The following is a 13727-nucleotide window of genomic DNA, read 5'->3' on the forward strand; positions in this document are numbered from 1 at the left end:
CCAGCTTCCAGGAATTGTGTACAGAGCCTTGCGACATGGGGCCGTGCAGTATCATGCTCAAACATGAGGTGATGGCGGCGGATGAATAGCACGACAATGGGCATCAGGGATGCTGGGCCATGTTGACTCCAATACTTCCCACAGTTGTGTCAAGTTTGCTGGACCATTCTTGATACACACAGGAAACTGTTGAGCATGAAAATCCCAGCAGTGTTGCAGTTCTTGACACAAACTGGTGTGCCTGGCACCTACTACCATACCCCTTTCAAAGGCACTTAAATATTTTGCCTGGCCCATTCACCCTCTGTATGGCACACATACACAATCCATGTCTCAATTGTCTCAAGGCTTAAAAATCCTTCTTCATCTACACTGATTTGAAGTGGATTTAACAAGTAACATCCATAGAGCCCCACATTGGAGGTGTCATAATACCAATAAAACCTAGCGGTCAAACAGGGAAATGGTTCCAATAGTTTTTCCACCATTCATTCAAGGGATTTTCGAAACACTTAAAATAAGGGCTGTGTTTCGTGTAGGCTTACCCTGGTGTGACGTTTTGATAACCATTTCAATCTCTTTCGGACAAGGTGACGTTTATCAACATATTCGGCTCTATTTACTCTCAGATTCAAAGTAGACATCATGCAAAACTACAAATCCCTGCATCTCTAGCCGACAACTTTGCTAACAGGTATTGTGTCTATTTAAAACTTGCACAAGACAGTTCACAGAATTGTCCATTTAAAGAAATGTAGCCAATTTATTAATTACTTCATTTAACACATTAGATAGCTAATCCAGAGATTCTTAATTTTGCCTCGATTCGACAGTCTCGTCCAGATCATCATGGCATTTGTAGTTCTTTATGATAGCCACATTAGCAGCTAATTAGCATTTCATTTTTGAGGGGTAAATACATGCGACTATATAAATAAAAGTCACCTTGTCCTAGAGAGGTTTACACGGTTATCAAAACGTCACGTAAGGGTAAGAGCAGGTGTCCTTAATGTTTTGTACACTCAGTGTATATTTATATATATTACAAAATTGGACGTTTTCATATATTTCTACATACTGTATATGTTTATATATTTAAACATGCACTGCGTAACTATACTATATATACAAAGGTATGTGGCCACCCCTTCAAATTAGTGCATTTGGCTATTTCAGCTGACAGGTGTATCAAATTGAGCACACCGCCATGCAATCTCCATAGACAAACATTGTCAGTAGAATGGCCCATACTGAAGAGCTCAGTGACTTTTAACGTGGCACCGTCATAGGATGTCACCTTTTCAACAAGTCAGTTCATCAAATGTCTGCCCTGCTAGAGCTGCCCCGGTCAACTGTAAGTGCTGTTATTGTGAAGTGGCCACACAAGCTCACAGAACGGGACCGCCAAGTGCTGAAGCGGGTAGCGTGTAAAAATCGTCTGTCCTCGGTTGCAACACTCACTACTGAGTTCCACATTGCCTCTGGAAGCAACGTCAGTACAATAACTGTTTGTCGGGAGCTTCATGAAATGGATTTCCATGGTGGAGCAGCCACACACAAGCCAAAGAACACCATGCGCAATGCCAAGTTTCCGCTGGAGTGGTGTAAAGCTCGCCGCCATTGGACTCTGGAGCAGTGGAAACAACTTCTCTGGAGTGATGAATCACGCTTCACCATCTGGCAGTCCGACGGACAAATCTGGGTTTGGTGGATGCCAGGAGAACCCTATCTGCATAGTGCCAACTGTAAAGTTTGGTGGAGGAGGAATAATGGTCTGGGACTTTTTTGTATGGTTCGGGCTAGGCCCCTTAGTTCCAGTGAAGGGAAATCTTAACGCTACAGCATACAATTATATTTTCGACAATTCTGTGCTTCCAACTTTGTGGCAACAGTTTGGTAATAGTCCTTTCCTGTTTCAGCATGACAATGCCCCCGTGCACAAAGCGAGTCCATACAGAAATGGTTTGTAGAGATCGGTGTGGAAGAACTTGACTGGCCTGCACAGAGCCCTGACCTCAACCCATCGAACACCTTTGGGATGAATTGGAACCCCAACTGCTTGCCAGGCCTAATTGCCCATCATCAGTGCCCGACCTCACTAATGCTCTTGTGGCCCTCTACTCTTTTCTATTTTTACCAATGACCTGCCATTGGCATTAAACAAAGCATGTGTCCATGTATGCTGATGATTCAACCATGTACGCATCAGCAACCACAGCTAATGAAGTCACTGAAACCCATAACAAGGAGTTGCAGTCAGTTTTGGAATGGGTGGCCAGTAATAAACTGGTCCTGAACATCTCTAAAACTAAGAGCATTGTATTTAGTACAAATCATTCCCTAAGTTCTAGACCACAGCTGAATCTGGTAATGAATGGTGTGGCTGTTGAACAAGTTGAGGAGACTAAATTACTTGGTGTTACCTTAGATTGAAACTGTCATGGTCAAACATATAGATTCAATGGTTGTAAAGTTGGGGAGAGGTCTGTCCATAATAAAGAGATGCTCTGCTTTTTTTTACACAATATTCCAAAAAGCAACTCCTGCAGGCTCTAGTTTTATCTTATCTTGATGTGTGCTGCAAAGAAAGACCTAGTTAAGCTGCAGCTGGCCCAGAAAAGAGCGGCACGTCTTGCTCTTCATTGTAATCAGAGGGCTAATATTAATACTATGCATGCCTGTCTCTCTTGGCTAAGAGTTGAGGAAAGACTGTTTTTATAACAAACATGAATGTGTTGGAAATTCCGAATTGTTTGCATATAGTCAACTTACACACAGCACTGACACACACACTTACCCCACCAAACATGCCACCAGGGGTCTTTTCAAAGTCCCCAGGTCCAGAACAAATTCAAGATACAGTAACAAATACAGTATTATATAGAGCCATTATTGCATGGTACTCCCTTCCATCTTATATAGCGCAAGTGAACAGCAAACCTGGTTTCAAAAAAGAAATAATGCAACACCTCACGGCACAATGCCTCTCCCCCATGTGACCTACTTGTTGTGTGAATGTACTGACATGTACAGTGCATTCGGAAAGTATTCAGACCCCTTGACTTTTTCCACATTTCTTTACGTTACAGCCTTATTGTAAAACGGATTAAATTGTATTTTTTCCTCAAATCTACACACAATACTCCATAATGAAAAAGCAAAAACAGGTTTCTATAAATGTATGCAAATGTATTACAAATAAAAAAGAAATATCTTATTTACATAAGTATTCAGACCCTTTGCTATGAGACTTGAAATTGAGCTCAGGTGCATCCTGTTTCCATTGATCATCCTTGAGATGTTTCTACAACTTGATTGGAGTCCACCTGTGGTAAATTCAATTGATTGGACATGATTTGGAAAGGCACACACCTGTCTATATAAGGTTGACAGTGCACAGTTGACAGTGCATGTCAGAGCAAAAACCAAGCCATGAGGTCTAAAGAATTGTCCGTAGAGCTCCGAGACAGGACTGTGTCGGGGCACAGATATGGGGAAGGGAACCAAAAGAAATCTGCAGCATTGAAGGTCCCAAAGAACACCGTGGCCTCCATCATTCTTAAATGGAAGAAGTTTGGAACCACCAAGACTCTTCCTAGAGCTGGCCGCCCGGCCAAACAGAGAAATCGGGGGAGAAGGGCCTTGGTCAGGGAGGTGACTAAGAACCCGATGGTCACTCTGACAGAGATCCAGAGTTCCTCTGTGGAGATGGGAAAACCTTCCAGAAGGACACCCATATCTGCAGCACTCCACCAATCAGGCCTTTATGGTAGAGTGGCCAGACGAAAGCCACTCCTCAGTAAAAGGCACATGATAGCCCGCTTGGAGTTTGCCAAAAGGCACCTAAAGGACTCTCAGACCATGAGAAACAAGTTTCTCAGGTCTGATGAAACTCTTTGGCCTGAATGACAAGCATCAGGTCTGGAGGAAACCTGGCACCATCCCTACGGTGAAGCACGGCGGTGGTGGCAGCATCATGCTGTGGGGATGTTTTTCAGAGGCAGGGACTGGGAGACTAGTCAGGATTGAGGGAAAGATGAACGGAGCAAAGTACAGAGAGATCCTTGATGAAAACCTGCTCCATAGCACTCAGGACCTCAGACTGGGACGAAGGTTCACCTTCCAACAGGACAACGACCCTAAGCACACTGCCAAGACAACGCAGGAGTGGCTTCGGGACAAGTCTCTAAACGTCCTTGTGTGGCCCAGCCAGATCCCGGACTTGAACCCGATCTAACAGCTCTGGAGAGACCTGAAAATAGCTGTGCAGCGACGCTCCCCATCCAACCTGACAGGGCTTGAGAGGATCAGCATAGAAGAATGGGAGAAACTCCCCAAATACAGGTGTGCCAAGCTTGTAGCGTCATACCCAAGAAGACTCGAGGCTGTAATCGCTGCCAAAGGTGCTTTAACAAAGTACTCAGTAAAGGGTTTGTATACTTATGTAAATGTGATATGTCCGTTCTTTATTTTTAATACATTTGCAAACATTTCTAAAAACCTGTTTTTGCTTTGTCATTATGGGATATTGTGTGTAGATTGATGAGGGAAAAAATGAATTTAATCAATTTTAGAATAAGGCTGTAACGTATCAAAATGTGGATCAAGTCAACGGTTCTGAATACTTTTTGAATGCACTGTATGTGTAACTGATAGATGCACACACACACACACACACACACACACACACACCACATAATGTTTTTAAATGTATGTAAATTGTAAAGTATTTCGTTATGTGTCGGACCCCAGTAAGATTAGCTGTCGCCATTCACGTCGGCTAATGGGGATCCTAATAAATCAAAAATCTCATGTGAAATCATGTGAAAACATGTGTTTGGAACACTTCACATGTGAAAAAAATAGTTTTTGAAACTTCACGTGATCACAAACTACAGAAGGACATAAACAGCTATAACATACAAAAAACATAATAAATACAACTCATAGAAAAGCCTCATTAAAACTGGAATTGTCATATGACTACCAATTAGCAGCAACTTTCCTTTGTATATGAAATTGATGTGGAAAATTATCACTATACTTATTAAAAATCTAAGTTCTTCCAGAGTTTTTGTAGAATCAAGATATACTTTATTACACAGAGTAACGGAAGCCGAGCTGGTCTGCAGAGCACCTCCCGTCTACCTCTCAGCTCTCCGTTTATATAGTCATATTCACATTCATCTTAGCTTAAAGCCCCTCCCTCTTGGGTTCCCCCACCATTGTCTTCAGTTTCCCTCTCTCTACCGCTCCGCCCACTTCCTTAGTCTATGATAGCGGCTAAATTAGACTTTTATTCAGTTTAGAATCAATAGTAGTTCAATCAATCAATCAAGCCCTTGGCAAGCAACAATAATCTCTGTAATTTGTTTGAGGAGATAGGCAAAAGGCCACAGTCTGGTTTCAGTCCCTGATAAGGTAGGACAGCCATGGATTAAGTAAGAGCGAGGAAAATCGACCCGAGGTCAGATCCCTATTTCACACACACACAAACCCAGTGAAAGGAACCAATCAAGTTCCCGCCCAGCATCAGAGAACACCCATGTCTAATTCTGACTCCATGTTCGTGATTAACTCTGTTTATCTCATAGTTTACTAAAAAATATTCAACATATCCCCCCACTGTGGGACCCCATTGGTCCCACAACCCCACAAAAGTATATAATGATTAATATAGTAACTAACATAAGAATAATTATGTTTATGATACCTGGCACAATCCTTGCATTTAAAGTTATAATTTTCAAACCGTAAGATTCAAAAGTTTCTACTCAAATAAACCATATACGTGTATCCTAACACATTAAAACTAACGTAGCGGGGGCGGAGCTAGCATGTTGGAGTGAACGGCTGTGTGTGAGAGGCTCCCGCAACTTTTTTGCGAAATAATCTAACCTAACTTACTTTATTGCACTTGTTACAACAAACTTTTCTTTCTAATACAATATTGTAACTTTCTATGTGAAAATGCCTAGTAATAAGCGACCAAAGGACAATAAATCCACATCAGAGGCCTACTCCCCACCAAACAACGAGACAAACATGGCGGAAGGCACAGGTAACAACGTGACACTTACAGAACTTACCCGGGCTTTGGGAGAACTACGTGTTGCTATAGCGGAGGATCTTAAGGCTACTATTGCTGAACTGGACACTAAAATCGAGAGCACCATTCGAACGGTCGCTTCGCAGGGCCAGAGTATTGTGGACCTTGAGAAAGCTTCAGAATTCAACGCTGGTAGGATCGACGAGTTAGAGAAACTATGCACGTCATTGCAGGATAATGTGCAGAAGCTTTCTGTGAAAGTGATCGACCTGGAGGGCAGATCCAGGCGTCATAACCTTTGCGTGGTGGGTCTGGCAGAAGGGGTGGAGGCGGGCTCTCGCCCAACCGACTTCTTCGCCAAGCTACTGAAGGATGCAATGGGACCGGATGTTTTGGCGTCGGATCCCCTACTGGACCGTGCACATCGCGCCCTTGTCCCAGTGCCTGGACCGGGCCAGCGTAAAGTTTCAAGACCAAGGATCTTATCCTGCGCGAGGCTCGAATGAGGGGCAACCTGTTACATAAAGGGCACCCCTTTCGTGTCTATGAGGACTATGCGCCCGATGTGGCAAAGCACCGCGCTGGCTACAGAGATGTCATGACCAAACTCTACAAACTCCATCTTCGCCCAGCCTTGCTCTTCCCTGCAAGACTAAGAATTACCCCGCCTTCCGGGGAGAAGATCTGGCTCTCCTCGGTTCTGGACGCAGAGAAGTTTATCCGGGAATATACACCAATCCCCCGTACAGGTTAGAGTGCCTTGTCATTGTGTGTTAAGGTCTGCTCACGGACTCGAATCCATACCATACCATAACGGGTGAAACCGTATTCAACGGTCTCAGCAAGGGCTACCGAACATGTAATACGATGTGCTGACCAATGGAGGGTGGTCAGAGCTCTCACTTAACGTTAATTTCACTTTAATTCCGACTGGGTTTAGAGCGATGCCTGTTTGGGACGCCTTCCAGGTCGGATCATTGACACTTTCGGATGGATATACTTATATTCCCCTATTTTTGTTTTGTTTCGTTATTTATTTTTCAATTCTTACATTATTCCTGTGCGTACATATAATAATAATTATTTGTACTTTATTATTATTTTCTCTTTAGCATTTTAGTATTATGTATGTGTATATTTTAAATTTGTATAGATTATTATTCTGGGGTATGCATGTTTGTGTATGTAGATGTGTGTGTATGGATGTATGTGTGTATGCGTGTGTATGTATCTGTATATATTTAAGAATATTTATTTTATATGTATATTTTTTTTGGGTGTGTGTATGTATGTGTGCGTGTATACGTGTGTATATGTGTGTGTGTGTGCGTATATATATACGTATGTGTGTGTGTGTATGTATGTAGGTATGCACATGTATGTATGTATGTATGTATGTATGTATGTATGTATGTATGTGTGTGTGTGGATGTGTATATGTGTATGTGTGCACATATGTATTTTTAATTTTTTTACATTTTTATTTACTTTGTTATTTTTTTGATTGGGGGGTACGTTCAATTTATCAAAATCCTTGTTCCCATCTCCTAACCCACAATATGTAACTGTACTGCTGTCTGTCGGTTACTGATGGTTTATGTTTAGACCGGTATTGCTTAGCAATAGAATCTTGTGATGTTACATCTTGCTTATCTCAGGGATTGACCCAAGATGAACCTTAAGTGCGCAATATGTTTAAGTTGCAACTTATTCTGTTTAGGTTTATTAGATGCTAATTGAACACTTTAAGTGCGGGAGCCTCCTCAGTTCATATGTTAGTAGAAGTTCTAGGATAGTGAGAGATGAACGTGGTACCTTCAGGCATTTGGAAATTGCTCCCAAGGATGAACCAGACATGTGGAGGTCTACAATTTTTTTTCTGAGGTCTTGGCTGATTTCTTTTGATTTTCCCATGATGTCAAGCAGAGGCACTGAGTTTGAAGGTAGGCTTTGAAATACATCCACAGGTACACCTCCAATTGACTAAAATGATGTCAATTAGCCTATCAGAAGCTTCTAAAGCCATGACATAATTTTCTGGAATTTTCCAAGCTGTTTAAAGGCACAGTCAACTTAGTGTATGTAAACTTCTGACCCACTGGAATTGTGATACAGTAAATTATAAGTGACATAATCTGTCTGTAAACAATTGTTGGAAAAATTACTTTTGTCATGCACAAAACTATAGTTTGTTAACAAGAAATTTGTGGAGTGGTTGAAAAACGAGTTTTAATGACTCCAACCTAAGTGTATGTAAACTTCCGACTTCAACTGTATATTTTGAAACTCCATTGGATTTTTGCCCAAAGCAAAAAATTAAAACAATTACTGAACATAAAAACTAACGTAGCGTTGTTTTAACCATAATATCTAGGGCATGTTGAGAATAGTGTCAACATCTTTAGCTCACATAACTTCTTCACCCATAACACAAGTAGTATAACAATCAAAATAATAATTCATCATCCTCAATATCTAAGCCATTAATTGTAGTGTCAACATCTTTAGTTATTAACATATTAATAACTTTATATTAACATACAGTATAATTATCCATAAATCTAGCATTAGCTTCCTCATAAGGAGAATAACTACAGATCAGTATCTCAATGCATTCTTAGTTTAAATTACTATAAAATTAGCAGTGTGTAATACCTCCTTAATCAAGGCCCCGTGTAGCTCAGTTAGTAGAGCATGGCGCTTGCAACGGCAGGGTTGTGGGTTCGATTCCCACGGGGGGCCAGTATGAAAGAAAAAAATAATGTATGCACTCACTAACTGTAAGTTGCTCTGGATAAGAGCATCTGCTAAATGACAACAAAAAAATAAAAAATCTACCTAATACCTCAAATAACAATCCCTTCCTCCCCCAGCACTTAATCTTCTGGCGTGTCTTCATTATGTTCTTCAGATAGTTTCATAGTTCAACTTGGATTCCCCATGACAATGTCACACCTGAGCCGCCCCACCTCTACCCCCATTCTGTTTTGTCCATTTGCCAATCAGTATCCAAGCACCATGAGAGATGTTGTATTTGAACAGATCTCTTTTCATTCCCACTGCACATGGACTCCTGTCACACTCTTGAGAGAAAAGGCATAAGAATAAAGGCAGTTGATTGCTTTGATTGGATGCTGGTTCTGATTCAGGTCTCCTGGTAGAGGTGGTGCTGGACAGGATCGTCTTCAACACCTTTGTTGTTCCTCTTCAGCCGGGTAGAGGGTTTTCTTTTTTTTAATTGAGGTTCACACCATTCTTGACCGAATTATCTCTGCTATGCATCAAGACACCAGCCGTAGTAACCTCGAGAAAGGACAGATCATAAAAGTTTAGTTGAGTTCATTTCCAATCCAAAAAATCCCTATAAGCATTGACTATATGACAAATTATTATGTTTCACCAATCATTCTTAATACCAATTTCTAATACTTGACCCTGCTGCCTGATAGCTTTTCCTTTTGAGGGGTGACTGCATTCCAAAGGCTATCTGTATCTAGGTGCCATATAGTTTCACATTCTCCCTTGAATTCTCCCAAATTATATAACCCAATTGTTTTATTGTAACACTCATATTTTTGCTCATAGTCTATTTGATATTTCTCTGGTGTTCCCTTTTCCTTGTTCTTATTCTAACGTATAATTGCTTACACTTCTCTCCCCATCCTGGCTGATTATACAATTGTTTATATTCAGGATTTCCTAAATATGACAAACATTCTGCTGGGCAATATTGGTCTTTCCGAGTTCCTGAGATGACAGTAGTTGTGGTTGAACATAGCTCAGTCCTGGTAATTGTGGGGATTTGGAACTACTGTTAATAATTTTAAAGGAGATGAGGTGCATATTAAACAGTTTTCTTTCTTTAATTTTAATGTAGTATATTGTGCCCATCTATACCAGTCATTGTTTAGCACCTCCTTCCATTCCCTTTCTTCTGCGTTTGATGGGGCTCTAACTTGTATCGGGTTAAGTGCACTTTCCCAAAGAATAACTACTTCAACAACCCTGCCCCCTGGAAATGTAGCACTTATAAGTACTACATCAAATTGTTTATCTAAGTCTTGGGCTGTTATCCTTATGTCTATGATCCACCTGTCTTTTTTATTTTATTATCTTAAAGTCACAGTTACCCCATGTCATTTCCCCATAATCCTTGTGCTGGTTCCTCCCACACCAATAACTATTTGACCCTCGTACTTTAATAGCGATCCCTTTCTGTATTTTAGTTATGGTTCCTGCTTGTGCAGGAATATACATTTTAATCCTGTCTGTTTCTCTTCTCTGTCTTGTTCTTTTGCTCATTACTATTGTCAGTATGCCATTCCCCTTATTCTTAGGGGGACTAGTCAAGGGCAGAGAAATCAATGATGGGGATATCTGGTGCATCTTGGATGTCTGGAATATCTTGTAGGTCTGGGATCTCTTGGAGGTCTTGAAGGTCTGCCCCGCCCCCGAGGGAATCAGCAAGAGCACGTAGCTCATCAGTTGCATTCCCATTGCCATCCTCCCCCATCTCCTGATTCTGGCCAGCTTCAGCTCCCTCATCTCTAGGTCATTGGTTTCCTCGTGGTACTCTGGTACAGTGGTTTAGATGATACCAGGTCGATCTCCCCTCTATCCGTACAGCCGTTGGTGTAGCCTGGATGACGATGTATGGTCCCTTTTAGCTCTTAACCTTCTTCCGTCACTATGGTCTCTGGATCAGCCAGAGTCCCTCTCAATCCATCGACATCGGTCTTCGGAGAGTGTCCTTCTGGCAGCTTACCAATAGCGAAGCTCGGAGTCACCGGTGCAAAGACACACAAACACAGACAGACACAAAAAAAAACAATGCTACCCAATAGTGGGGCCATCTTCCTCTCCTGGGTTGGAACACTCCTACGGTGGGACACATGGATCTAAGTATCTGTCTCTGCCAATTTCACCATCATTGAGGTAGCCAACAACACCTGGTACGGGTCCCTCCACCTAGGGTCTTTCCAGCTCTTTCTTCTGTAGTCTTTTACCGCCACATAGTCTCCAGGGCCCAGAAAATGCTCCGATTCTCCTTCTCAGTTGGGCAGAGTTGCCTTCACCCATGGGAAGAAAGTCTTAAGAACATTGTTAGGTTAGGTAAGACACAGTATGCTACTGTACCCTGTCTTCCTATCAGTCAGGAGAAGCCTTGATATTAGGAAGTGCACAATCTTGCAGCTTGTTGCAGTCCACTCGTTTCATAGACAGGCCTCCTCTACACCCTGCCTCCTACCACAAATACACTTACACATAAAACATTTAACCTAACCCATAACACATTAATTACTACTGCTCATATACTTAATACAATTAGCATTGTATTTTTTTACCAAAAAGCCCCATGCGACCAGTACTTCCCCCCTTTGGACACATGACTCACATCGTGATTCATGCGTTCAAAAAACAAAACAACAACATTGTCTGTTAAACCAAAATAATAAAGAAATTAAAATGACAACCTTTGATAATATCTTAACTTAATTGTATCCCATAAGATTATTCAAGGAATAGAAAGATTAGGTAGCAACAGGTATCCCTCATTCAGGACTAGCTCTCTCACTCTGTCTTTGTCATGGTTGGAATGATATATAGGACTATTGCCAAATCATAAACTTCTTCAAAATTATCAGTATTATAAATGACCCTCAACTCAGTATAATAAATTACCTTAAATTCATCATCCTATGTCACTTTGCAGTGTGGGTGATCAAATCACACTAGAAAATCAGGACAAAGGTCAGAGGTAATTCAAACCCTTCAAAGAAGTGTTTCATTCTATAGTAGACTAATCATTAACAACAGTCAAAACATTTAATAAATGTTGTATCCCAAGTGTACAGTAAGTCCTTAGTACAGCTCTTTTAAAAATAAATCACATGTATTTACTTAAAAGTCACTCAGTAAATAAAAACCCTATACAACTAACATTTCATAATAAGTGGGTTGTTTGTGGTTATTTGAAAAACATATAATAAAACAACAAACAAAAAATGGCAAGGCCTTCTTTATAGTCTCGGAAAACATTTCTGAGAAAGAGAAAATCACTCCCCCCATTTTCCTGGAAGAAAAAGTACACAATTCGTTAGTTTCCATTTTGATACCTCTTAACCAGTCCAAACAATTCAAATTCGAAATCCTCACTTTGTATTGAATTTACCAGTCCACATCTCCGCCTCCTCCAACTCAGAAAACCCCCAAGAACATTACTCATGACTCCTCCTCTCCCCGGTCAATTCCACAAACCAGTGCACATAAAACGAAATAAAGTCTCATGAGATAAAAAACCCTAGGCTTTTCCTGAGTCGCACTGCTCCCACTCGATCACACCAAACATGCTTTGTGACTTCAGAAACTCAAATCCCCAAATATGCTATCTCTTGCCTCATTGGTTGTACTTTCCTACATGCCTTGTGGCCCCTCTCTACCAAAATAGTTTACTAATGTGATGATGGTCTGGCCTATCAGTGTTCTCGTCATTCTACGCCCATAACAATTTACTACAACATACACCCCTCAAATTCACCCCCTTCAGCGATTGTTTAAATGCAGCGTGATACAACATTTGACTATTTGTAACCATCATTCGTGCTGTCGCCCATACATACTGCCAATTTACATGTCACTTTTCAGAATCCATGAGAATCCATGATTCTCGGAAGGATTCTTTAACCCCACTAAATGTAATATTTTTCTCTGTCGCAAATACAGTCAATTTCTCAGTGTAAAGAATCAGTTATATTTGATCCCAAGCATCTATTAAAATGTTGTTTGAGACGTGGTCTCCTACATCTCCCTTAACATTCATACTGTAGGGGACTTCCATCAATCCTAGAAAAAAGACTCCCACTGTCACACCCTGGCTCGGGGACTCATTATGTTGAGCCAGGGTGTGTTCATTCTATGTTTTCTGTTTCTTTGGTGGGTGTTCTAGGTTGTCTATTTTCTATGTTTGCCGGTGTGACTCCCAATCAGAGGCAACGAGTGTCAGCTGTCGGCTGGTTGTCTCTGATTGGGAGCCATATTTAATCTGTCTGTTTTTCTTTCGGGTTGTGGGATTTTGTTCGTGTGTGTTCGTGTTGTACCATAGACGTCACGCATTCGTTGTTTATTGTTTTGTTCGTGTGAGCATTTAATAAATAGAATATGTTCACTCGCAACGCTGCGCCTTGGTCTCCCTCATTAGACGATCGTGACACCCACTCAAGACACATCAGATATTACCACGTTTCATTAAGTGAAATATACACCTATAAAATAACAAACCCATAACCACTTTCTGGTAATCTAATCATTTCAACCTGTTGCATTGATTTAGTAAAAATATACATTTGTTTAATTAATCCAGAACCTACAAAAAGTTGGTGCTGTCCCATCAGCATAATAGTCAAAATTAATGCTTCTCTAGTATCCCTGATTTGGTCCTTCCCACAAGTTCACTGGGCCCTGTGGAGCCTGTGTCTAAGACTGCTGCCATTCAGCTGAGCTGGGGCCATTTCCTTGCCAATTACCCTGTTGTGGTTGCCTAGGCCACCACAGCTTGGTAGGACAATTCCTTCTTGTATGTCCTGATTGATTGCACCTCCAGCAGACACCTGGTCTTCTTGGTCCACCATTCTGGTGTGTCTGATGCTGGGGTTGGTACCATTGATTCCTGGGTCCGTTT

Source organism: Coregonus lavaretus, assembly GCF_964263955.1.
Source record: "Coregonus lavaretus genome assembly, chromosome: 12".
Lineage (NCBI taxonomy): Eukaryota > Metazoa > Chordata > Actinopteri > Salmoniformes > Salmonidae > Coregonus > Coregonus lavaretus.